At 42.8% G+C, this 25,540-nt stretch overlaps 1 pseudogene; it reads right to left on the reverse strand.

Moving 5' to 3' along the window:
- Nucleotides 1-9,890: 9,890 nt before the first annotated feature.
- On the reverse strand, nucleotides 9,891-10,008 carry LOC124778286 (annotated as a pseudogene).
- Between the last annotated feature and the right edge of the window lie 15,532 nt (nucleotides 10,009-25,540).

Raw genomic sequence — 25,540 nt, forward strand, 5'->3', positions numbered from 1 at the left:
CTCATCTCCCGATTAGCAAACTCCGCCAAAATGATATTTGAAAGCGTGACGGTGATTGTAGACGGACCACCACACCGCAAGATGATCGATACGTAACCCTAGTGGCCAAAAAGAGCAGGCATCTCAGACCTAGGCTGATCGCTGCAGACCTTGCAACCGTTACAGGTAGACGTGTCGCATCAATTAAATTAGGCTGGTTTGTATGCTCGGAAGCATGTTCAACCCATGCCATTTCAACAACGCCATTGTCGTGAGAGAGTTGGTTGGTGTAAGAAGCATGTTGGTTGGGGATCATCAGAGCGGTACAGAGTGATATTTCCCGACGTTTCACTGTGGCAAGCGATTCTGGCCACCAGCTAATGTGAACTGAGAGGGTGGGGGTTGGAGAAACTAGTTGCACACCACAGAATGTTCTTGAACGTCATCAGTATGACGTAGGCGTTACAGTGTGGAGTCATTATGCAGTGACCGAAAACCGCTGCATATTTTTGCGTGAAGTACCGTTACAACACATCGATGTTGTAGGGAGGTCATTCTTGCCCATGTCCGTTTGTCTGGTGGTGCGGCAGGTCCCAACTCTCTTTTCAAGGACAACAATACCAACACGTACAGGACTGCTGGGATGTCGGGCGCCTTCGAAAGTGAAGATATTGAACATATGGAATACTCACTGGAACTGAATCCTAAGGAGCATGCCTGGAAGGTCTTCATAGACGTATTTGCCAACAAACACCGCCTCCTCGAACCGTGCAAGCAGAAAACCGCCTTCAGAGAGGAGTGGGACAATGTTACCCAAGGTCTCCTCAACAGTTCGGTAGCCAGCATGGCCGGCCGCGGTGGCCGTGCGGTTCTACACGCTCCAGTCCGGAGCCGCGCTGCTGCTACGGTCGCAGGTTCGAATCCTGCCTCGGGCATGGGTGTGTGTGTGATGTCCTTAGGTTAGTTAGGTTTAAGTAGTTCTGAGTTTTAGGGGACTGATGAGCACAGCAGTTGAGTCCCATAGTGCTCAGAGCCATTTGAACCATTTTGATTTTGTAGCCAGCATGAACAACATATGAAAAAGATGTGCATCAGTTCTTACTGAGAGTCTGACACCGACCTCTGTGTTGCGAGTCTGACCTCTGGCAAGCATAAACGTTATTTGTATCTGTTATCTTGCTTTACTATGTGGTGGAATCTGTTCCACTTTTCGTTGTATATACACCTTACCCTCTATTATGTATGTATTGTGTTTCATCTCGTCCACCATTGACTGTGATCAGTTCTACCCAACATTGTTTCTATTCCTAAGCAGCTGTCAAGCAGTGTAATTTCGGACCAGCTTTGTGATCGAAGCAGATGACGAAATCGGATGATGTAAAGGGTAATTTGGAAAGCGTCCGAAGAGAGCGTTAAGTTATCGTTGTTGTTTACAATATAGTCTTATGTACAAGGCCAAATGCTCGCAGATGACATGGTTGGTTGCAGCCAGCAACGCCAGAATAGGTGAAGAGATCCATTACTGTATTACGCTATTGGCGACGAATCACTGAAGAGAGTACCAACCGTAAAATACCTAGAGTAACTTTTTGGAGCAGCATAAAGTGGAAAAGCAGACGCAAGGCTGAGATTCATTAGAGGACGAAAGAAGTGGCTTACAAAACGTTTATTCTACTGATTCTTGGTTATCTCGCATCAGTCTACGACCGTTACCACGTAGGATTAATAGAAGACACGGAGAAGATCAAATGAAATGTAACGCATTTTGTCACGGGTTCGTTTAGTGAACGCGAGAGCATAATGGACATGCTCAGCTTACTACGTAGTTAGATGCTACAAGTGAGGCATTGTCAGTCACGAAGAGATTTGCTGCTGAAATTCACAGAGCGTACGCTCCAAGAAGAGATGGGCAACATATTAACTACACCAACCTACGTCTTCGATTTAGGGATTTTGGTCAACTGCGTAGCCATAAAAATATGTATTCGTATGAGGTCCTACACCGCAATCTACAGATTTGTAGATCAATCGTCTTCTCCTCTGGTTTCGGTCTTATCACCTGAACTTCAGCCTGTTTATCGGTTTAGTTTGCCGTAGCACAGCGTGTCCACACCCACACATAACTCTTGGGAGGTCTTGCTCGCTTTGGAGCATATCATATTGGTGAAGAAAGGATAGGAAAAGAGATTGAATAACACTTCATTTCTGTTCTGGTGAAAACATTATCTGACAGGAGAAGAATGTGCAGCATGCTACGACAGTAGTCTCTTCCTTTTAAGGTGCTCGTAGGTGAGTAATCCCAGTTAAGTTGTAAGGGAAGAATTTACAATCAAGTTAAAATTAAGCGCAAGTCACAACGGCAGAATTAATATCAGTATACAGTAGTGGAAACCAGTGTAAAGGCGTGGATATTTATACGAAAATTAATATTGTCGGCTGGAAAAGATGCCCGTATTATATGTGCAATAGCATGAGATCCAGTATACTGACAAATTAAGTCAAATGATACCTCATTTGATGTCAGTAGTGCAGTATATAATAAGACATAAACGATCCATGTGGTAGAGGGTGGAAATCAGTCTAATTTCTTTAGACTGGGTGTACGATATGGACCGAACGGAAAATATGGGCTACGTAGAAAATTATTTGAGACACCGAAACGGTTTCTTTTGGGCAAAACAGTGGCGACAAACAGTTATTCTTCTCAACCTGTTGCTGTTTTACAGTTGTCAGTAACTGCCACACGCGTACGACAAATTTTCTCAGATGACAACCTTCTTGCATTCAAGAAACGATTGCAGGAAGCTGTTGTAACACCCAAACTTAAACAGGCTAGATTGGAGTTTACTGACAAGGGAACCTCCACATCGCACCCCCCTCAAATTTAATTATAAGTTGGCACAGTGGATAGGCCTTGAAAAACTGAACACAGATCAATCGAGAAAACAGGAAGAAGTTGTGTGGAACTATGAAAAAAAAAAGTAAAATATGCAAACTGAGTAGCCCATATCCAAGATAGGCAACATCTTGGAGACTATGAGCGCAGGAGCGCCGTAGCCCCGTGGTTAGCGTGAGCAGCTGCGGAACGAGAGGTCTTTGGTTCAAGTCTTACCTCGGGTGAAAAGTTTAATTTTTTATTTTCAGACAATTCATCTTGCAGTTTATGTGACAAACTCTTATGTTTTCATCACTTTTTTGGGAGTGATTATCACATCCACAAGAAAACCTAAATCGGGCAAGGTAGAAGAATCTTTTTACCCATTCGCCAAGTGTACAAGTTAGGTGGGTCGACAACATATTCCTGTCATGTGACGCACATGCCGTCACCAGTGTCGTATAGAATATATCAGACGCGTTTTCCCGTGGAGGAACCCGTTGACCTATGACCTTGCGATGAAATGTTTTCGGTTCCCATTGGGGAGGCACGTCCTTTCGTCTACTAATCGCACGGTTTTGCGGTGCGGTCGCAAAATACAGACACTAAACTTATTACAGTGAACATAGACGTCAATGAACGAACGGACAGATCATAACTTTGCGAAAATAAGGAAAGTAAACTTTTCATTCAAGGGAAGACTTGAACCAAAGACCTTTAGTTCCGCAACTGCTAACGCTAACGACGGGACCACGGCACTCCTGAGCAGACACTCTCCTTGATGTTGCCTATCTTGCACATGGACTACTCAGTTTGTATATTTTGCTTATTTTTTTCATAGTTCCATACAACTTCTTCCTGTTTTCTCGATCGATCTGTGTCCAGTTTTTCAAGGCCTATCCACTGTGCCAGCTTATAACTAAATCTGAGGGAAGTGCGATGGGGAGGTTCCCTTGTGAGAAACGCATATCATAGACTTCAGAATGGGATAAAGTGATCTTCGGTGATCAGAAAAATTTAATTTAGACGGTCCGGATGGATTTCAGCGTTATTGGAATGATCTAAGAACAGAGCAGGAGGAAAGAAGGACCAGAAATTTTGGTGGTGGAAGTGTTACGATTAGGGCAGGCTTCTGCGCTGGAGGTAAATGAAGTATTGCTTAGCTGACCATTAGCATGATCTCTGACATGCACACTGTGATGCTAGAAACTGAACTAATTAGAATGTATGAGCGCCTAGGAGCCGGAAGTCTAATGTTTCAAGAACATGAAACATCTGTGCATGTTTCTGCTACAGACAAAAGGGATTTGAAGGTAAATACATCGGTATTCCCCTGGCCTGCAGATAGCCTGGGTATTAGCCCCGTTGAAATCATTTGGGGAATACTGGCAAGGTTTCTTTATCGCAATGGAAGGCAGTTTGAGGCCATATGTGAGTTGAAAAGTGCGTTACGCAAAGGGTCAGCGACAATTTCACTGCAAGAACTACAAACCCCAAGAAAATCAATGTCGAAGAGAATTTTTTAGATAATTAGGAAGAAAGGAAGTTGGACAAAGTATTTGCAATGCACTAACACTATAATGGTAATGTGAGTGTCTTTATCCCAAAATTCCGTCTTGATTTCTTATGTCTTACGTGTACCTACTGGTGTCATGATAAATTCGGTATAGTATGCTACAGATACTGTACTGTAGCTTTCGCAGAACCCTGCCTTGATACTGATTTCCACTATTGTGCAAATTTAAAAAGTCTTCAGGTGAAATGCACTCGTGATACTATATCGACTGAGATGAAACACTGGAGTTCAATTTAGGAGCAGCAAGCCTTAAATTATTACCTTCTGGTTGTCAAAATATAGATATCCCGTAATTTCGTTGGAACTATTCACGTGAACTGTAGCACGCTTCTTTCATCAGGTGTTGATTCAAAAGGAATACGTCTCTAATGTCTGGCCACTCAAACGCCGTTTTTTCGAGGTTTCTTACATCACTTCAAAAGGATGTCATATTGGTTCCTCAAACAAATGGTCTGAATTTGTGCTCTTTGTCGTATCTCTGTGACATCAAAGGGACTTCTAATTCTTATTTTTCTCTCTTCCTTTGAGTGGATTGGGATAGATTTTTCTTTTAACAAACTTGAGCAACGTAGTTAGCACTTTGTCCCCAAACACATCGATGTTCCAGCGGAACTAAGATAAATTTTTCTCCAGATTACATAGCAGCCTCTCGACATTCAGCTTGGCTGTCCGTAGACGTTCGCACTTTACGCTTAGCTGGTCTTCCTCAGAAGACTAAGTGTTCACCAGCGGAGTATAAAAAAGTTGTGTGTAGAGAACAATTAGGGAGAGTGGTTGGCACACAACAATATGAACGAAAAAGTTCCCTTGCAAGTTACTTCGTTTCATGAAGGCTGAACCTTAAAAGGCGAAAGAGGCACGCAGTGGTAACTTGTCTACACGCACGTTAGAAAACGCCTTCTGACAGAGAGTGTTTCCCTGTAATGAGATTTTGGGGGGAAGCGGCCGCGCCCTTTTCTTAGGGCAGAAAAGCTTCACAGGCTCGGAGTGGGCGCGCATAGTTGGTTTCGTTCGCCAGTGCACGGCAGCGCGGCGCCTTACACCCTCCTCAGCAGCTGCTTGCTTAGGAGTCCGTCCGCCCTCGCTAAGCCACGCTCCGAGAGTCAAAGTCCACGCTGCGCAAGGAGCAGCTGGTGCCAACGCTTCCGTGTAACTCCCGCACGAGAAAACGCCGGGGCGTCGTTAAAATTCCACATCTTTCCCTAAGCAAAGGTGGGAAAAATGAAAACAAAGAATCCAGTTTCACTGCATCGCAACTGAGCTTGCTGCCAAGTGGAGGATATTTCAAAATGATTGTGCTGGCTTCACAAAATTATGTCTTCTAAACGAATGAAAATAAAAACTTTGGTTGGACTTTAACATACGGTACGAAAACTGAAAGCTTACCTCGGCGACAATGGTACGTTGTCTGCTCATCTACATCTACATCTACATGATTACTCTGCAATTCACATTTAAGTGCTTGGCAGAGGGTTCATCGAACCACAATCATACTATCTCTCTACCATTGCACTCCCGAACAGCGCGCGGGAAAAACGAACACCTAAACCTTTCTGTTCGAGCTCTGATTTCTCTTATTTTATTTTGATGATCATTCCTGCGTATGTAGGTTGGGCTCAACAAAATATTTTCGCATTCGAAAGAGAAAGTTGGTGACTGAAATTTCGTAAATAGATCCCCCCGCGACGTAAAACGTCTTTGCTTTAATGACTTCCATCCCAACTCGCATATCATAACTGCCACACTCTCTTCCCTATTACGTGATAATACAAAACGAGCTGCTCTTTTTTGCACCCTTTCGATGTCCTCCGTCAATCCCACCTGGTAAGGATCCCACACCGCGCTGATATTCTAACAGAGGACGAACGAGTGTAGTGTAAGCTGTCTCTTTAGTGGACTTGTTGCATCTTCTAAGTGTCCTGCCAATGAAACGCAACCTTTGGCTCGCCTTCCCCACAATATTATCTATGTGGTCTTTCCAACTGAAGTTGTTCGTAATTTTAACACCCAGGTACTTAGTTGAATTGACAGCCTTGAGAAATGTACTATTTGTCGAGTAATCGAATTCCAACGGATTTCTTTTGGAACTCATGTGGATCACCCCACACTTTTCGTTATTTAGCGTCAACTGCCACCTGCCACACCATACAGCAATCTTTTCTAAATCGCTTTGCAACTGATACTGGTCTCCGGATGACATTACTAGACGGTAAATTACAGCATCATCTGCGAACAACCTAAGAGAACTGCTCAGATTGTCACCCAGGTCATTTATATAGATCAGGAACAGCAGAGGTCCCAGGACGCTTCCCTGGGGAACACCTGATATCACTTCAGTTTTACTCGATGATTTGCCGTCTATTACTATGAACTGCGACCTTCCTGACAGGAAATCAAGAATCCAGTCGCACAACTGAGACGATACCCCATAGGCCCGCAGCTTGATTAGAAGTCGCTTGTGAGGAACGGTGTCAAAGGCTTTCCGGAAATCTAGAAATACGGAATCAACTTGAGATCCCCTGTCGATAGCGGCCATTACTTCGTGCGAATAAAGAGCTAGCTGCAGTGCACAAGAACGATGTTTTCTGAACGATGCTGATTACGTATCAATAGATCGTTCCCTTCGAGGTGATTCATAATGTTTGAATAAAGTATATGCTCCAAAACCCTACTGCAAACTCATGTGGTTGCTAGTAAGAGTCTAGCTAGCTAGCTCGAGCGTTAGCTACCCGTTGTATGTTCTCCACTTCAACAAGTGGAATGCAGCTACTGAGGTGCTGATTGATTTTCCTCCAGAGTACGGCAGAGTAAGGGGCGTATGGATTTCGCATTTTACTACTGGTCCAAAGGCCGCCTGACTTGACAGCATGTGACTTTTTTTATTATTAATTTTTGTGATGGTTTGTGAGAGACTCCGCCTACGTACTTCATCAACTTTGGGTGAAGTGCAGCGGTAGCGAATGCAGTAACAGCACACATGCTCGTAAAAATATGGGACGAGTACGAATTTCATCTGCATAGCTATCGCGTGTATGCTGGAAGGTACTGTACATTGAATCTTCTTCTTCAGTAGCTCTACAGCCCTTGGTGAGCCTTCGCTTCTTCAACAATCTTCCTCCACACTTCTCGGATATTTGCTGCTCTTTTCCACCCCCGGACTCCCATATTGCTGATATCCATTATTACCTCATCGATCCATCTTCTTCTAGGTCTTCCTTTTCGCCTAACTGAATGAATCATACCTTTCATCATTTTCTTTGGAATTCTATCCTCTGCCATTCTCTCCAAGTGTCCTAGCCATCGTATTCGCCGTGATTTAACAAATTTTACTATGTCCCTGCCTTGTATTAACTCCTGTAATTCAGCGTTGTAGCGTATTCTCCAGCCTTCTTCCTCCCTTATTGGCCCATAGATTTTGCGTAGTATTTTCCGCTCAATGCTTCTTAGAGCATTTTTATCGTGTTCTGTCAACGTCCATACCTCTGAGCCGTATGTGATAACTGGGCGGACTAGGGAATTATATATTAGCAATTTAGTTTTTCTTGTAACAAGGCTACTTTTGAAAAGCTGCATATTTGCAAAGTAAGCTCTGTTTCCTGCTTATATTCTTTCTCTTATAGCCTTTCCAATACTGTTATCATTTGTTATTAGGGCTTCCAAGTAGTTAAAAGAGGACACTCCATTGAAGCATTTCCCATTGATGTTTAGGTTTTCAGGGGTTCTTCTGGCCTCAGATTGTGGCATTACCATATATTTTGTTTTGTTTACATTTACTATGAGGCCAATTTTTAAGGCTTCTGTTTCCATTGCCCGGTATGTTTCTAGGAGTGTATTGGTATTTCTTCCTACTATAGCAATGTCATCAGCGTATGCACATATCTGGCTAGTTTTCATAAATATGGTGCCTCTTTTGTTGATTTTATTTACTGCACTATGCAGGGCAATGTTGAATAGGACAGTGGAGAGACTATCCCCTTGCTTCACACCTTTATTAAAGTCAATGCTTTCACTTGTTCTGCTAAGGACCTTTACTTTTGCTCTTGTCTCTGTCATTGTCATTCTGATTAGTCTTATTAATTTAGCACATATACCAACTTCATTCAGTACTCTGTATAGTTCTTGCCGATTTATTGAATAGAACAGTAAATAAAAGCTTTGATCAAAACGTAACTGTAAGAAGAACCTCAAGATATAGCCTCGTAAAATCGAATGATTCTTTCGGAAATAAAAACGTAGTCTTACGTTAAATTTACTACAAGTTTCAGTCTTCATGCATACAGAAGCATATTCTTGACAAACTGCTGAATGAATCTTTTTGAAACAATCGGTGTAATACGTTAGCCCTTTTAATCACAACGTGCTGCGGTTGGGGCTGAAATGTTGAATTTAGGTAGTAGTAGGTTGTCGGCTGGCTCTTCATACGTTTTTAATTCTTCACTGGCATCAAGTGGTCTAGATACAGAAGATAATGGGACATTAAATCAAGACTGTACCAGGCGCTAACTAGTGAAGATGGCATGAACAAGGTATAGTTTACTGAGCAAGTAAAAAATGGCCAAAGCTGGTATACAGGCTTAAGAAAATTTATATTTTCATTCCTGCCAGAAACTCGCTCAGTGTTTTTCACCTGGAGAAGACAATGCATTACAGCTCTCAAGGAGACCACTAAGTGACATATAACAGTAAGAGATGCACCACAACGAGAGGGATATCAGTCTTTACCCCAAGTGATGTGATCACTTTTGATATAACCATCGATCTTTATCAACGACATATGTTCTCGTCATTAAAAAGAATACCTGCACTTAGAAAATAAGGGAAAGAAAGATGATGACGGATGATACGTCAACCCCGGTGTGATGCAGAAAGTCTAAAACACTTAATTTCGGGAAAAGAGTGGTTTAAAATGTTTGTTAATATCATCTGTGCTTGTAAAATCAGTTAGTTCGCAGTCGAAGGAAAGTATAAGGGAACAATGTCATTTTTATTATTTTTTTCGCCAATGATCGAATCTCTCTAAAAAAAAAAAAGGACAGCACAAAGTACACAAGAGGAGTACGAATGTAAACAGTGAGTGTTATGGACAAATGTGCATGAATCACTGGGGTTAGGGGTTAGTAAAAAAATTCGAAAATATCGTATTTGAAGTAGGTCTACTGGATATTACAAAAGGATAAAATTGTCTAATGAATACCTAGCAAGACAAGATGTTTTAAGAAAGAATCTCGCCCACCGTCCAGTAAAATTACACTCACCTCCCGAACAGATCATGAAGGCCCGAAGGTACCGACTGGCCGTCGTGTCATCCTCAGTCCACAGGCGTCACTGGATGCGGATATGGAGGGGCATGTGGTCAGCACACCGCTCTCCCGGCCGTATGTCAGTTTCAGTGACCGGAGCCGCTACTTCTTAAGCAACTAGATCCCCAGTTTGCCTGACAAGGGCTGAGTGCACCCCGTTTGTCAACAGCGCTCGGCAGACCGAATGGTCACCCATCCAAGTGCTAGCCCAGCCCGACAGCGTTTAACTTCAGTGACCTGACGTGAACCGGTGTTACCACTGCGGTAAGGCCGTTGGCCAAAATTATACCAAACTGAAAGGAAAAATTGAACAACGAGAATAAAATGACGTCGTGGCAAAACATACCCTTCTTTCTGAAACGGATGTCTTTCCAGTAAACGAAGATCAATAAAACAGGCCAAGTATAAGGAGGATCCCACTGGAAGTCTCTATAGGCATGAAAATAAAAAAAAAAAATTGCGTTGAAAGATTTTATCGGACATACTCTGAGTAACCAGCAGTCGAAAGGTAGTGAAAAAATATCTTACAGAAGTGTAAATAGCAGCAAGGTGGGCTTCATTAGTTACAGCAGTGACAGTGCATAAGAAAGTAATTTCTCTTTCCAAAAAAATGGTTCAAATGGCTCTGAGCACTATGGGACTTAACATCTATGGTCATCAGTCCCCTAGAACTTAGAACTACTTAAACCTAACTAACCTAAGGACATCACACAACACCCAGTCATCACGAGGCAGAGAAAATCTCTGACCCCGCCGGTAATTGAACCCGGTTTCTCTCTCCCTCAGTACATAGTATCATTGACAACACAGAAAATAAATCATCCTAAAATGATATTGCTTGTGCGATTATTGCGTCGTGGAGCAACTTCTCTGTTGTTTCGCTTCAAAAGAAATGAAAAATTCCACACTCTTTTTCAAGTATACCTCTGTCACAATCTCATCGTAATACTTACTTGTGGCCATACTGGCAACGTCAGAAAACCGTAGCTGTGTGGAATTTGTATTTCATACTACCGATCACTTTATTTGTTTTATGTTTAATTCAAAATAACGCAACAGTTCCGAGCAATTTCTGCCTATCTTAAGGCATTTAAGCAAACAGAAAATTTTTTCTTAAAATAAATTGTCTTACACTACATTAACATGGAACTGTTTGATTACTGTTCGCTCCAAAAAAAAAAAAAAAATGGTTCAAATGGCTCTAAGCACTATGGGACTTATCATCTGTGGTCATCAGTCCTCTAGCCATAGAACTACTTAAACCTAACTAACCTAAGAACATCACACATCGATGCCCGAGGCAGGACTCGAACCTGCGACAGTAGCAGCCGCGTGGTTCCGGACTGAAGCGCCTAGAGCCGCTCGGCCACAGCGGCCGCTGTGTTCGCTCCTGAAGGGCTGTTGGAGTATTTAGAGGGAGGGGGAGGGGGGAGGCAGTGGATGATCAGAAATTGGTGTCCAGCGATGTCTTCCGCTGGTGTGGAGCTGTGTCTGCTTATTTATAACGATTTACACCACAGCCTTTTCGCACCACAACAACTGATGCAAAACTGTCTGCATCCTACACAGGTTGTGGTGTAAATCATAATAAACAACGAGCCGCAGCGCAACACCCGCAGAAGACATCACATGTCAGCAATATCTGGCCAACCACTGTTCTCCCTCCAAATACTTCAACAGCCCCTCCAGTATTGAACAGTAAACAAAGAGTTGTATGTTAATCTGGTTTAAGACAATATTTTCGAGTAACAGTTTCCTGTATGCACAAACGCCTGAAGAATGGTAGAAAATGTTTTAAAGGCACGGCGTTATGTTAAATTAAAAGTAAAACAGGTAAAGTGAAGCCGGCCGAAGTGGCCGTGCGGTTAAAGGCGCTGCAGTCTGGAACCGCAAGACCGCTACGGTCGCAGGTTCGAATCCTGCCTCGGGCATGGATGTTTGTGATGTCCTTAGGTTAGTTAGGTTTAACTAGTTCTAAGTTCTAGGGGACTAATGACCTCAGCAGTTGAGTCCCATAGTGCTCAGAGCCATTTGAACCATTTTTTGAACAGGTAAGGTGACTGGTAGCAGAAAATGAAAACAAGCAATCATCGTAATCTATTCCTTGTTAAATATTAAACGATAAGCCCGACAATGTCTAGATGGCTGATCTCACACATAGCCGATTAGAGTCTCTTCGAAAGCTTCGAACCAGGACTCAGCTTCCGTCGTTTTATTTTCTTCTTCTCATTGCTTGTGAACCTAAAGGTCAAATGCTTTAACTCAGGAACATGTATTTCGATCTAGTATGTACATTTCAAATGAGTACAGAATTTGTCCATGGATCACGTGTTACAGTAGCCTAAGCTTCTAACCAGAAAATATTTTGTTCTTACTTGTGCTCCAGGGGAAAAGTAAGCAGATCTCTTTTGCGAAGTGGTTAGAAGCCTGGTCGTCGTACACATCACAATCTTACATGTTTACAGAGCCTAGTCACGTGTCTAGACAAAGGAAGATAAATGCATATGCAGCGCAGAAAGAAATGTACTTCGTGTTACGCTTCTCGAAAACCGTAGACAGTCAAGGGTAGTGTGTGAAGTAATAGCGTTCATTGTCTCTGAGACCTTTTTCGCCTGCAGTTTCATAGCCCTAAAATGTTTGTTGCGACTGCAGATGTTTTGTTATAAAATTTTACGTAATAATATCACCCTTTTCCTTAAAACAGTCGAATAAAATTTTATTCTTACACGCGTGCATCTTTCAGTGTGAGTGTGAGTGTTCACGCTCATTCCATTGGACCGACTGACTGACGTTAGCGCCATGTCTTTTGCGTATGATGCTGGATTTGTAGAATTTCTGATTGTGTGATACGAAGAAATATTTTTATTGTTTTTCTTGCAATTTATTTATGAGACTTCGGTACCAGGAATCCATGGCAGTCAGACGGTTTTAACCGTCTTTTCACTAAAAAATTAATACGTACAAATCATTATCAAAATTTTCATTCTCATTATTGGCTGTAAGGTAATCTGTGCGTATAAGAACAATCTATTTGATTACACCTAGTGGAACACCATTAACATACGTTGTATGTAATGAACACACAAGTAGTGGGAACTGAGCAGAGACTGTTAGGTGCGTACAAAGACCACTTTGTGCATGGTGCTTCAATGAAAGTATTTCATGGAATTTCTCCCTCAGTATGACGTCCTCTTGATTTTAGCTATCGGCAATTTTACCAGGCACAGTACGCGTGAAACTGATTGCTTTGATTCATCCAGAGATTGAAATACGGCAGAATTTCCAGAGTTGCATTCAAGGTAACCTGTAGCCTTCGTACTTCAAACATTCCGTCGCAATAGTTAATCAGTTCAAGCAAATCGAAGAAAGTTGTATGCATTAATGCAGCTTTTCAGATGACTTGAAGAACTGTGTACTTGCACTATTTGGAAGTAAAATTAGTGTTCTTTAGGAATGTTACACAAGGGATCGTACGTGAAGGTAGAAACTTCTTGAGCCTCAATAATCAAGAGATTTGTTACCAATACTAATTTTCATTTTCTGTCGCAGATCATGAAGTGCTACTCTGTTACATGCAGTCAGCACCCTACAACCTTACAGAATAGTAAATAATGCTACGATCGCCTGATTTAGCTCTACATCTCAGCACTTTACAGTAGGTAAACTGATTTTCCTCTCCCTGTTTGTTTACATCCCCTACTAGTAAGAACACGGAGGGCTTCCCAATTGGGAATACTTGGAAAGTGATTTACAGTTCTGATATTTACTTGATGAGCAAGGGAGATCCTTCTGACAATCTTTGTCGGAACGAAGGGATTGGATTTTTTTTTTTTTTTTAATACAATAAGCACGCACTCAACTTTTTCAGTTCTTGTTGCGAATTTGTGATACAGCGCGATTTGTGATATTGGTTTGGCTGAATGACGGACAGTTTGTCACTTTGTGTCCCCATCACGTTCTTCACAAACCCAGAACAAGATCATGCAGTTCCCGTGCTCTGAACACCAACAAAGGGCAAGCAAGCACAAGTTTGCTATAGAATAACAAGGACCGAATCTTAACTAGCGCAGAGTGGCAGATAATGGGACAAGTGATACGACAAAAGGAAATTGTACCCACATAGAATGGGAAAAAACGTTTCACAGGCTTTATTACGTACGAACGATCTTAGCAACGATCAAAATATTCTAAGGTCTGCGTCCAGTCGAACACAAAATTAAAATATTTACTATTTTAAAAAATTATGTCACTTACTGTCGCTTTTAAAACAGTTCCAAAAGCCAATTAGCTTGTTAAGGCTTTCATGGCCACTTGTTGACAAACTGCTTGTTGGTTCCTGTCTTGGCTTCTTCGGCCGATGTGTTTTTGATGATTTTTCTGGCGTTTCGCCAGTACGAGCTTTGACAGTACCGGCCAGTGGCGAACGAAAAATCATCAAACAAACGTCGGCCGAAGAACCCAAGACAGGAGCCAACAGGCAGACTGTTATGGCCACCATTGCTGATGATAAGTTCAACCTGTCCACGAAACCTTTAGAATATCTGGACTGGACCTGAGCCACGCTTAAAGTTCGTTATTACGTTGTCTTTCCCGCAGCAATTCGTGTCTACTAGACACAAAAACAGCAGCATATCCTGTCGAACAAAAGGAGCCCGATAAAGCTTTTTTTTCATACTTCTCAAAAACCGCACCTGTAAGTTTTTCTATATACAAGTAGAACACAATCGCACCAAATTATCTGGGAAAAACTTTAATTTCTTCCCTTACTCTTAAGCAACACCGCAGGAATGAGGACGCTAGATAAAACAGATATCAGTTACAGTAAATACAGGCAGACTAAATCTGATTTGAGAGGGATGTAAAGAGAAAGTTACATTTGGCATTGCAACCATAATAACAAACAGTAATCAAAATCTTGGAAAAAAATTCCCCATTAGCTGTAGGGGGACGAACAGCAGTAAGGCAGACTTCACGTTAATAACACTACTGCAGCTCCTTGCAATTTTTAACCGTTGAACATCCTTTTGTTATATGTTACAAATGTGCGTGCCATGGTGGCTCACTCGATAAGTGTTAAATACTAAAACTTCACGATTTCAAACTCTAGCAATGATGTGTAAGCGCTGAGATGCATCGAAACTCAAGAGTTCTCGTTAAACTGTAGGGGCACCTATAACAGACTTGGCGTGTTCAGAGGCCAGAGGTAAGGGGTAACCATTCCGAATGGGACCATGGCTTCTAGCTGGAGGTAGTTTTACTCTTATCGTAAAAATTTTGTGAACAGATGGTAATACTACAGAAAACTGCTTCGACGTTAAACATGCTTTATTGAGACTTTCAGCTTACACTAACCGAAATTCACAGATCAAAGTCGATGTGATGTGAGATCAGGTTTTATGAAATGATCATAAACAAAACACTGTATAACTAATAAATTACGGTAAAGGAGATGAAGAGAGAGTCTCAGAGGATGTGTCACTGAAACGCTAATCACCCAAAATTTGTTACATTTTATACTGAGACACTTGGACAATAGGCATTTCACGCGTGGAAAAGCTGTATGTAGGAATTCGTTGTTAAGAACTCACACCCGTAAAGTCACAAACTAGAGGAATTGTGACAAAGAAGGCAATACATCCCACATAAGTCTCCGCGTTCTTGTTTGTATTTCTTTATTCCAGTTTCTAAGGAGGTCGCACGTTCAAAGAGATGATATCTAGGTGTAAATCAGAATAGAGTATCAATAATGAGTTTTTGTTTAACAAGTTCTGCTCCTTGCCGTTGTCGAGGCGCTGGTGCATCTAGCTGGTATACCGAGACGAAGGTAGGTCCTTCGATGCTCTATGGGAAATTTCAAATAGTATCCGACGAGCCTCGTAGTGACATATGACGGAACTCTCATTCTGCAATTTTGAATTGTTTCGGGCACCGGTCCAACAGAAAGTTTCAAAGCTCAAGGAAAGAGTGTAGCGGCTTCGACCGGTATGCTAACCAGATACCAGTTCGGTACCTCTTTCGTAGTGTGTAATAACAGTGCAAAGCAACGAAAGACAAGTGAGCAAAGATCCTATAATCTACTGTGACGCCGAGAAGTTAAAATTGTTTTGATCTGTGCTTGATGACATGTTCACAACGTATAACAGATAGAATCTACAAGGATCGGGCAGAAATCACGTGAAACCGAGTATAATTATTCAGAGCCACTGTTGACAGAACACACACACACACACACACACACACACACACACATCTTGGTCTCCCACATGGTAGGGCGACTCACGCGCTAAGAGTTTTGTACAAACTGAATTATGTACGTGGTTTATACATTCTAGGACTCGACGATACTGACTGTTTTTGTCTGATATCGGCAATGATACTGGCAAGGTATCGATCACTGGGATTCCAAACCTGTCGAGAATGTTTTAATTTCAAGTTTGACGTCAGATAACAAATGACAAAAGAAATGTTTTATAGTGCGATATAATTACAAATGAACAGTTTCGGATTTTCCCATTTACTTGTACTGCGATACCTCGCTTCTTGCCAAATTTCATCACTGTAGGTCAACGGGACGTTGAGTTTTCGGATATTAAAATATGTTGCATAAAAGGCCTTATCATTTTATTGAACTGACTTACGAGTTAAAATTTTCACATCGCCAAGGAACGGTAGACCTTAACAAGTGACATAAATTTGAACTTGATACATGTACTCGTTCCTGGCATAAAGGGACAGACAAACGGGCAACAAAGCTACTTCTGTATGGGCGCCCACACTAGGGGAGGGGAGGGGGCAAAGGGGGCCGATCCCCTTCCCTAGCCGTCAGGAAAAGGAAAAAAAATAGTTTAGTCACGCGCTTTTCTTTACAACAGTTCAAAAGCCAGTATTAGGCAGGTTTTTAACAGGGTCGCAAGCGGCAATTTTTATGGCTGCTTACAAGTCGCCTTTCGTCCTCCAAAAGATACTGTCAAAAAAAAAAAAAAAAATCGCAACTTCAAAAAATTATTAACGCAGAGTAATGGAACCTTTGAAATGCGTTTGTGTAGGTAACATATTTAAGTGATTAACATTGCAAGATAACAGGTTAATGTAAGCACGAGGTAACTCATTTCAAATGTGAAATGCAGGTACATTAATACTCGGTGTAACCACGAGAATGTTGAGTACAAGCATGGAAAGGTGCATGCATTGTGTTGTACAGTTGCCGGATGTCAGTTTGTGGGCTCAAATGCTTCAAATGGCTCTGAGCACTATGGGACTTAACATCTGTGGTCATCAGTCCCCTAGAACCTAGAACTACTTAAACCTAACTAGCCTAAGGACATGACACACATCCATGCCCGAGGCAGGATTCGAACCTGCGACCGTAGCAGTCGCGCGGTTCCGGACTGAGCGCCTAGAACCGCTAGACCACCGCGGCCGGCGATTGAAGTACAACTAGCAGTCAGGGCACGTGAGTTAAACCCGAGAGTGCTCCTACTGTCATAGGAAATATTATGTCACACCATAACTCAAGGTTTAGATCCAGTGCGTCTAGCACGCAGACTGGTTGATTGCATGTCCTCAACAGGTCTCCTAACCAACACACGGCCATTACTGGCACCCAGGCAGAAACAGCTTTCATCAGGAAGCATAATAGACGTCTACCCAGCCCTGCAATGAACTCTCGCTTGATACCACTGCAGTCGCAAATGGCGGTGATTTGGGGTCAGTGGAATACACGCTACAGTGCAAAAGGTTCGGAGGTGTCGTTGAGGTAACCGACCCGATTAGTACAAGTTCTTTGCGTCACTGTGGTGCCAGCTGTTACTCAGATCGCTGCTGTAGATGCAGTACAACGCACCAGCACCATATGCCGGAACAATGGTATTTCCTCTCGGTAGTGCCCCATGATCATCCGGAGCCCGGTCTTTTTTGCGGCTCTCGTGACCACCGCTGCCAGGAATCGTGCTCAGTGGCTAAATTCCTGGCAAGTTTTTCTGCGGTATCGCAGAACGAACATCCAGCTTCTCGTTAATACTGCTCACCAGTGTGGGATCCGTACCACATAGGGTTGATAGAAGAGACAGAGAAGATCTAACGGAGAGCAGCGCCCTTCGTTACAGGATCATTCAGTAATCTCGAAAGCGTTACAGAGATGATAGCTAAACTCCAGTGGAAGACTCTGCAAGAGAGACGCCGTGAATGTGTTGAGATGTCTGCGAGCCGTGTAACTGAGGCGGGACGCGGGGACCAGCCCGATATTAGCCTATTGGGATGTGGAAAACCACCTATAAACCACATCCAGGCTGGCCAGTACTGCGGCTTCCGTCGTTAATCCGCCGGGCGGATTCGATCGGGGGCCGGCGCGCCTCCCCGAGTCCAGGAAGCAGCTCGTTAGCGCTCTCGGCTACCCTGGCAGGTTTAAGTCACTACGTCCAATCTCAAAGGCAATTAACCTGCATAACCGTTACAGCGTGTATTTAAAGCAAATCCGATTTGCATCCACGTAGCGATGCTACAAGCCCCACTCTTATGCGACTGGCATAGACCAAATAGTTGTCATCTCTGAGATGCAAAAACACGCGTACCAACTTTATATCGCTAAACTTTTTCTTGATGTTGCCATTATTTTTTTCCGTTAGTGTTTTAAAACTACACTACTGGCCATTAAAATTGCTACACCACGAAGATGACATGCTACGGATGTGAAATTTAACCGACAGGAAGAGGATGCTGTGATGTGCAAATGATTAACTTTTCAGAGTATTCACGCAATGTTGGCGCCGGTGGCGACACCTACAAGGCGCTGACATGAGGAAAGTTTCCAACCGATTTATCATACACAAACAGCAGTTGACCGTCGTTGCCTGGTGAAACGTTGTTGTGATGCCTCGTGTAAGGAGGAGAAATTCGTACCATCACGTTTCCGACTTTGATAGAGGCCGGATTGTAGCTTATCACGATTGCGGTTTATCGTATCGCGACATTTCTGCTCGCGTTGGTCGAGATCCAATGACGGTTAGCAGAATATGGAATCGGTGGGTTCAGGAGGGTAATACGGAACGCCGTGCTGGATCCCTACGGCCTCGTATCACTAGCAGTCCAGATGACAGGCATCTTATCCGCATGGCTGTAACGGATCGTGCAGCCACATCTCGATCCCTGAGTCAACAGATGGGGACGTTTGCAAGACAACAACCATCTGCACGAACAGGTCGACGACGTTTGCAGCAGCATGGACTATCAGCTCGGAGACCACGGCTGCGGTTACCCTTGAAGCTGGATCAAGGAGAGGAGCGACTGCGATGGTGTACTCAACGACGAACCTGGGTGCGCGAATGGCAAAACGTCATTTTTTCGGATAAATCTAGGTTCTGTTTACAGCATCATGATGGTCGCATCGGTGTTTGGCGACATCGCGGTGAACGCACATTGGAAGCGTGTATTCGTCATCGCCACACTGGTGTATCACCCGGCGTGATGGTATGGGGTGCCATTGGTTACTCGTCTCGGTCACCTCTTGTTCGCATTGGCGGCACTTTGAACAGTGGACGTTCTATTTCAGATGTGTTACGACTCGTGGCTCTACCCTTCATTCGATCCCTGCGAAACCCTACATTTCAGCAGGATGATGCACGACCGTATGTTGCAGGTCCTGTACGGGCCTTTCTGGATACAGAAAATGTTCGACTGCTGCCCTGGCCTACACATTCTCCAGATGTCTCACCAATCGAAAACGTCTGGTCAATGGTGGCCGAGCAACTGGCTCGTCGCAATACGCCCGTCACTACTCTTGATGAACTGTGGTATCGTGTTGAAGCTGCATGAGCAGCTGTACCTGTACACACCATCCAAGGTCTGTTTGACTCAATGTCCAGGCGTAGCAAGTGCGTTTTACGGCCAGAGGTGGTTGTCCTGGGTACTGATCTATGCACCCAAATTGCGTGAAAATATAATGACATGTCAGTTCTAGTAAAATATATTTGTCCAATGAATACCGGTTTATCATGTTTATTTCTTCTTGGTGTAGCAATTTTAATGGTCAGTAGTGTACTCCGTACCTACAGCTCGAGCAACCCCTCCCATCCCCCCGCCAGTTACAATCTACCTATTTGATGGGCTCCCTTGTACTTCCGAAAGTTGCGCAAACTTGGAGGAAGTCGACTGCTGGGGGTGTTCACCACTTAAGTGTACTTGCTAGTGCTCTGGCGCGGGAGTCACTCAGCTAGCCGGGGTGACTTTTCGGCTGCCAGCGCCTCCACCAGCGGGCCAGGCCTGGGGCCGCGATATTGTTTTCCGGGCGCTGCGCTGCCTGGTGCGGTTCGCCGTGGCGCGGTGATATATTTTTAGTGCGCGAGGCGCGGCGGGCGCTGACAACGGCGATGCTCCTTATCGGGCGGCATCGATCTCGCCGCTGGCTGCTTTATAGACAGCGGACGTATTCAATGGCCGTCGCTGCGGCCGCGGCGATGGCCCGGCTTTGAACTTTGCTCGTCCCGCGCGCCGCCGAGCCCTCGTGTCTGTCACGCAGCCCCCACCCTCACCCCCCGCGGCCTGTCCCGCGCACCCTGCACCCTCACCCACACGCACACGCGCACACACACAACTGCCGTGAAGCCCGGCCCCTGCCGATGCCAGACAAGCGTCCGGAACGAAGCCTGAATAGCGCTCTAGGCCGCCGCGGCACGGATCAGCTGCGAGGGCTCGCAGGTACACGCGCCGGACGCCAAAGCTTGGCAAGCCAGGCCCGTGTTGGCCGGCAGGCGAGCGGCAACGCTGCAGTCGCGCTGTACCCGCAACCACCACTACTGACGCGACAACCGACTGGTTTCACAAGCGATCGACCAGTCACTTGTTTTCATTCGGTTTTCTCAATCGAATGAGACAGTCGAATCAATCTAGTCTTAGCGTACACGTCAGCTATATGAATATTCTCTACTCACTCTCTGGGTTTCAGTATTTTCACTTACACACTTTTTCACCCTTTTCAGATACCTGTGAACCGTGGCCAGCCCCTGAACGACGGTAATTCTGAACAGGGACAAAAACTTGATGATTGTGGCGTGGCGTATTCTGATGTTCTTTAGTAACAATTAATTTTCAGTAGTAAGCTCCTTGCTTTTACTTACCTGTTTAAAGATAATCAACAATTTAGTAAGATATTTTAATTTTTAAAGGACTATATCCAAATGTACTTAAGTAATTTACATCTACTATAAATGTTTGCAGCTAAACTTAAATAAAAAATATTTGAGGTGCCAAAATTGTCAACCTTAGCATCAGATCAGTTTTGGGATGTCAATTTTAGGTGCAATTCAAAGGTTCAGTTCCCATTTTCTTTTACGAAAGCGCCTACTATCAGTGAAACAAACCATGATATTTTAGGTGATAGTTGCGATTCTGAAGCTTCAGAAAATTATTTTAGAACTCACAATTATTTAATAGTATGGCCATAATATTGGAAGCTAGAAAAAAGTGATCTTAACGTGACAACAATAGGGATATTTTTAACATTTTTTTTTCTTTTTACTTTTGTGAAGCTTGAAACACTTTTTAATTTTTACATTAAGGGCTGATTCGCATCACACTTTGCACAGGCTTTGGACCGTGAAAATGATAAATGACCATCTACCATTCTGGCGTGTGTAAAATCAGCCTAAACACGCTGAACTAATGTACACTCTATTTACAATTACAACTTAATATTAGCTCCGATAATGCTGCTTGAATGTTTTAATAATTTTATCTCAGTAACCTGCGAGGACTCAGTGGACTTCATAGTTTTTAATGCATTATTTTTAACGTATTTTAGTCCAGTTTCTGAATATGGGCAATGGATTTCAAGCAAGGCCTAATGTTGCCAGTCTCTTTATAATTCTTTACGATTCTCTCTATCCTGTCGTCCAGCTTCCAGTACTTCTTCTTCTTACCTTCAAGATTCATTTCCAATTTCTTGTACATACAGTTTGTGAGCTCTACTTCCTTTTTCAAGCACTCCTCCAAATAGTTGATTTTAGGTTGAGGGTTTCCAATAACACTATTTATTTTGTTGTGCCACCCTTCAACAGCATTCGTCGTTCGGTGCCTTTTTCCGTAACAGTCCCACATTTCTATTGCGATATCCTCATTCTCTAGCCAGTTATCCACAAAGTAGTCCAAAAATTGAGAGAACTTTCCATTATCAGGAGCTTCTGCATGAATCTCAATCATCCATTGCTTACTTCCTCCGGTTTTACAACTGCCAGCGCTGCACACATGCTGACGTGAAGTCTTAAATCCTCGTTCTAGTTGTACTCCTCAGTTAGACCGAGAACTCGAATTCTTCTCCATAAACTCTTCTTCATATGGAATCAGAATCCATGTATTTCAGTTGTGGGAAAAACTTGACGAATGGCCGATATCGCAGCTGCCTCAAAGTCCACCTTTACTTGTTTAGGACACCACTCAGAGACTGCCTGATTCATCAGACGAAACAGACGAACATATGTGTCTTTCTTCTTATTAGGGAGCAGTGCAAATACAGTACGAAGAACGTTTGTTTCTTTAATCGGGACTCCTAAGTCTACGTGTATGGTGTGGTTCTGTGCAAACTGCTTGCTGCATCTCTTAAATGTTTCATCCATAAGAAAATTATTTATTTTCCTTTGCTTCCACTAAAAATCATTATTCTCACCTCTAACCTATCGTCTTCCAGAAGAAAACTACTGCCATCTCCAATTTTTAATAGATCTTCATGAAGATCAATTTCATAAGAGTTCTTAGGCTCTTGTTGGTTCCCCCACTCTTGACTCCATCGACGACGCATGTGGTTCACTTCATAGATTCTGAATTGGGCATCACTGTAACAAAGTTATAAACTTTATTATGTATATTCCCCATTTCATCCGCGTATATCTCCAATAACTGTGTAGTTTCTTCTCGAGACCTTCTCTTCGCTCTTTCCACTTGCTTTCTCACTTTCAAAGCTGCATCGTCAGGTGGTCCACAGAGATGTTCTAATACGCTCAACACTTCTCCGTTCCTCGAAAGCAGCTTTCCCTTGCAGTGATCCGTTTTTCGGCGTAAGCACACCCATGTGACAACACCTTCTTTAGATTCCCTCTGTTTAAGATACGCATAACCTTTCAAGGCGTGGCAAATGTCCGGACACGGGACAACACACACACCCACGCTCGAGGGAGGACTCGAACCTCCGACAGAGGGAGCCGCGCGGACAGTGACAAGGCGTCTCAGACCTAGCGGTGAGTGTTTCATATATAAAACATATATATTTGAGGAAATAGAAGACATGTTATTTGATCTTCGTACATCCATATTTAAACTGGATGAAGGTGGGACACAACTGGTATAATTTTTATTAGAAATGAAATTCCTCCAGCTGTACTTAAGATTTTATATTTACTTCGCTACTAGTTTCGACGTTGCGTCAACGCCATGTTCAAGTCCGTACACTTTGGTGAAATCAGTTGTGTGTGGCTCAGTCTAGAAGTCCGGGGTGAGAGCAACACGTGCTACACATGGATGGCGGGCAGTAACTAGTGCCACTTGGTAGATTATGTAGTGTGTATACTTACGGACCGATGACCTAAGCAGTTTGATCCCATAAGATCTTACCACAAATTTGCACTAGTTACTGCCCGCCATCGATGTGGAGCACGTGTTGGTCTCACGGCGGACTTCTAGACTGAGCCACACACAACTGATTTCATTTTTTAATAAAAAAATGTTATTTTGTCTTAAATGTGCCAAAGTGCAGTGCCACGCTTCTCCACACAGCTTTCTTCTATCGCACGTCACTGTATTTCTCTCTGTGGAATTCAAATATGTGTATTTTGTAATGGAAGCCGTAAACCTACATTCACCCCGCAGTGGAAATTAAAATGTCTTGACATCCAACGCCCTTAAAAAAATTAAAAAAAATAAAAATAAAGAAACAATAAAGAAGCCCTCTTCAGGAAATTTGACAATTAGCAAGTAACTTTCTCTTGTGTGTGAAACATAAAAGCAGCAGACAAGAAACAAGCTAGACAGTACAAATATCTCTCATATCTTCAATCCTTAGGTCCTTACAATTTTTTCTCACTAACCTTGCTACAGCTTTACACGACGCGCTTTCGTTTATACGAAACAATCCATTACTTCATCAATTGAAACAAGAAGTTCAGTTACCAGTCACTGTTTATTTATCTCCACGACGCATTTCAAACGCATAAACTTTCACCATCAGGTGGATTTACATTTGTTACTATGACGTGTGTCTGTGTGTGCTGTGTTACGACTTTTTGGAGGAACTGGTGGCACTGTCTAGTGGGAGAAACAAAACACTATTTCAGAGCATCGTTTTGGGTTTCTTTCGACAAAAACTAAACGTAAATCTAACGGTAAAGATAAGATAAGTAAAACAGATTACCACCAGTGGTCAAAGGTTCTTTCCACTGCCGTAAACGTCACATGTGCGCTGTCGTATTATGTAAACAAATATGGCGTCGGGAAACTAAGCAAGGATCATATAGCAGAAGAGAAACATTATCACAAAGTACAATGAATATATATTGTAACAGCATTATTGCAATATGTTTTAAAGGATGGAGGTTTAAACTTTTGAAACAATTCGCGGAGTTAAATAAACAGTGACTGGTAAGAGTAAACTTGTTGTTTCATTTAATGCCAATAACAGCCACGGTAAACCCTAACCTAAAATGTTCGCATTTAAAGTACCTCATCAAAGTTCGTCAAACGTTTTCCTACATAAAAAGTCAAAATGTCGTTGTCTAATACTGAAAAGGCTGTTAATACGAATAGCATCCAAGACACGTGTGCTTTCTCGACTTGATTACGTCTATTTTGTCAGTGTCTGTTACATAAAACGAAATAGGCCTTTCTAATATTTCAGCATTTGTGACACACGCCAAATAAGCGAGACAGTTTTGGCACAAATGGCCATTTTTACCTACCTCATTTACATAAATAACACGACAGAATATATGGCCATTTTTCTCTACCTTATTTACATAAATAAAACGGCAGAATATAATTCACGAAGTACTAAGATCAAATACCAATTAGGCCTACTAAAACCAAACAGTTTTATGTTAGGATATATTTTTACTTTTCATTCATATGGTCCAGCCTCTGAAGCAGAAGATCGAAAATCGGTAGCAGTATGAAATTTTTATGTAAATTTGTAATCGCCATATTCTTCCACGTAATTTTTGTAATGTCCCTATTTCTTCTCCTTCCTCAGTCTTACAAACCATCTTGTAATTCTGTATCTATTCTTGCCGTTGTCAAAACTTATTCTCCGGTTGACTTCATTAAGCATTCCAGAATCCCCGGTTCAATTACTCCACATTTATTCTCCAATTAAGCATCATTAAGTATTCGCAAAACGCGTTTTCCGTGATGTTCGGAGAACAGAATCAAGCGGCTGCTAACCGAGGACTGTACAATTGGCCCTCAGGAGTGTAGCGATCTGGCAAATAGTTTCTGTCAATTCCGTCTTCTTGGATACATGGAGAAGATACAAGTCATCTTTCTTACTTGTTTTTCCTGTTAGTCATTTATTTACACTCTGGTAGCCTGAATCTATGGATTTCGCCAAAAAGTATGACTACACTTAACATTCGCAAACCCAATCAACATATTCACCCGTTCGGGTTTATTCAGCTTGGCTCGTATAGGCCCGTCCCGTTTTGTCTGCCGGAAAGTTTTTTATTTCTAGAAGCGACGGGGATTGCCCTGGCAGAGGTATCACGTACACTATGCACGCATTCAAAAATCACTTATGATTCGTTGAGAAATCAGCTTAAAATGTGTTCAAAAATGTTC

This window comes from Schistocerca piceifrons, chromosome 2 (genome assembly GCF_021461385.2).
Source record: "Schistocerca piceifrons isolate TAMUIC-IGC-003096 chromosome 2, iqSchPice1.1, whole genome shotgun sequence".
NCBI classification, from domain to species: domain Eukaryota; kingdom Metazoa; phylum Arthropoda; class Insecta; order Orthoptera; family Acrididae; genus Schistocerca; species Schistocerca piceifrons.